Here is a 2,715-nt window from a genome sequence, read left to right on the forward strand (position 1 = left end):
CAGAGTATCAACTTCAAGAACTCCCTTCTTCATAGGCGTCCCATTGCTTACAGGATTCCTTTTAGAAGTGTACATGAACTGGTTATTAGCAACCATGTCAATGAGTTCTTGAGCTTCTGCAGGCGTTTTCTTTAGGTGAATGGATCCACCTGCAGAGGTGTCCAGTGACATCTTTGATAGCTCAGATAAACCATCATAGAATATATCCAGGATGGTCCATTCTGAAAGCATGTCAGATGGACACTTTTTGGTCAACTGTTTGTATCTTTCCCAAGCTTCATAGAGGGATTCACCTTCTTTCTGTCTGAAGGTTTGAACATCAGCTCTAAGCTTGCTCAGCTTTTGAGGAGGAAAGTACTTGGCTAAGAAAGCCGTGACCAGCTTATCCCAAGAGTTCAGGCTGTCTTTGGGTTGAGAATCCAACCATAATCTAGCTCTGTCTCTTACAGCAAAAGGGAAAAGCATGAGCCTGTAGACTTCAGGATCTACTCCATTAGTCTTAACAGTATCACATATCTGCAAGAATTCAGTCAAGAACTGAAAAGGATCTTCAGATGGAAGTCCATGAAACTTGCAGTTCTGCTGCATCAGAGAAACTAATTGAGGTTTCAGCTCAAAGTTGTTTGCTCCAATGGCAGGAATGGAGATGCTTCTTCCATGTAAATTGGAATTAGGTGCAGTGAAGTCACCAAGCATCTTTCTTACATTATTATTATTTTCGGCTGCCATCTCCTCTTCCTGTTCGAAAATTTCTGAAAGGTTATCTCTGGATTGTTGTATTTTAGCTTCTCTTAATTTTCTCTTCAAAGTCCTTTCAGGTTCTGGATCTGCTTTCACAAGAATGTTTTTATCCTTGCTCCTACTCATATGACAAAGAAGAAGGCAGAAAAAAAATAATAATAATAATAGAGATCCTTTATACCACAGTATAGGGATCCCTTTGTGAGTGGAAGAAAAGAGGGGGAGACAAAGAATGTGATGTAAAGGAAGAAACACAACTGTACGGATGGAAGAGATGTGAGATGAGATGTTAGGATATGAATGAATAAATAGAATAGGATGGGGGAGGGATAATTTTCGAAAATTATTTTGAAAAAGAGTTAGTGATTTTTGAAAAATGGTTTTTGAAAAATGTTAGAAATTTTCGAATTTTTTTTTTAAAATTTAAAAATAAAAATAATTAGTTAATAAAAAGAAATTTTTGAAAAAGAGGGAAGATATTTTCGAAAATTAGAGAGAGAGAGAGTTAGTTAGGTAGTTTTGAAAAAGTTAAGAAACAACCAAAAACTTAGTTAGTTAGTTGAAACAAATTTTGAAAAGATAAGAAGTTAGAAGGTTAGAAAAGATATTTTGAAAAGATATTTTTGAAAAGATATGATAGAAATTAGTTTTTGAAAAAGATTTGATTTTTTAAAATCACAATTAATGACTTGATTCATAAGAAATCACAAGATATGATTCTAGAACTTAAAGTTTGAATCTTTCTTAACAAGCAAGTAACAAACTTCAAATTTTTGAATCAAAACATTAATTGATTATGTTATTTTCGAAAATTTGATATGAAAATAAGAAAAAGATTTTTGAAAAATATTTTTGGAATTTTCGAAAATAACTAAGGATTTTGAAAAAGATTTGATTTTTGAAAAAGATTTTGAAAAAGATAAGATTTTCAAATTGAAAATTTGATTTGACTCATGAGAAACAATTTGATTTTAAAAATTTTTGAAAAAGTCAATCCAAATTTTCGAATTTGATGAGAGAAAAAGGGAAAGATATAATTTTTTTTTTTGATTTTTGAATTTTTATGATGAGAGAGAAAAACACAAAAAAAAAATGCAATGCATGAAATTTTTAGATCAAAACATGTGATGCATGCAAGAATGCTATGAATGTCAAGATGAACACCAAGAACACTTTGAATGTCATGATGAACATCAAGAACATATTTTTGAAAAATTTTTAATGCAAAGAAAACATGCAAGACACCAAACTTAGAATTCTTTAATGCTTAGACACTAAGAATTCAAGAATGCATATGAAAAACATGAAAAGACACAAAACAAAAAATCATCAAGATCAAACAAGAAGACTTACCAAGAACAACTTGAAGATCATGAAGAACACTATGAATGCATGATATTTTCGAAAAATGCTAGATGCATATGCAAGTGACACCAAACTTATGATATGACTCAAGACTCAAACAAGAAACAGAAAATATTTTTGATTTTTATGATTTTCTAATTTTTTTTGGATTTTTTTGAAAATAATATGAAAAAGAAAAATAAGGATTCCAAAATTTTTAATATGAATTCCAGGAATCTTGCATTTTTAGTCTAAAGCTTCAGTCCAGGAATTAGACATGGCTCACTAGCCAGCCAAGCTTTCAATGAAAGCTCCAGTCCAAAACACTAGACATGGCCAATGGCCAGCCAAGCTTTAGCCTTTAACACGAGAGTATATTGCTCTTTGATAACAAATTGCAAGCCTCAGTCCAAAAGAATTTAGACATGGCTTTACAGCCAGCCAGGCTTCACATGCTTCATGAAACACTAGAATTCATTCTTAAAAATTTTGAATAAATTTTTGAAAACATTTTTATTTTTTTCGAAAACAAGAGAAAAATTTTTTTTTTTGAAAATATTTTTGAAAGATTTTTGAAAAGAAAACGAAAAGAAAGTTACCCAATCTGAGCAACAAGATGAACCGTCAGTT

General features: G+C 31.4%; 1 non-coding gene across 1 annotated transcript; it reads left to right on the plus strand.

Annotated features, from left to right (window-relative positions):
* Positions 1-229: 229 nt before the first annotated feature.
* LOC148553281 (small nucleolar RNA R71) lies at positions 230-333 on the plus strand. The gene has a single exon (XR_015893528.1). It is a non-coding gene; the product is annotated as a small nucleolar RNA R71 (small nucleolar RNA).
* The last annotated feature ends 2,382 nt before the right edge of the window (positions 334-2,715 follow it).

This window comes from Arachis ipaensis, chromosome B7, assembly GCF_059453495.1.
Source record: "Arachis ipaensis isolate K30076 ecotype BB chromosome B7, ASM5945349v1, whole genome shotgun sequence".
NCBI lineage: Eukaryota > Viridiplantae > Streptophyta > Magnoliopsida > Fabales > Fabaceae > Arachis > Arachis ipaensis.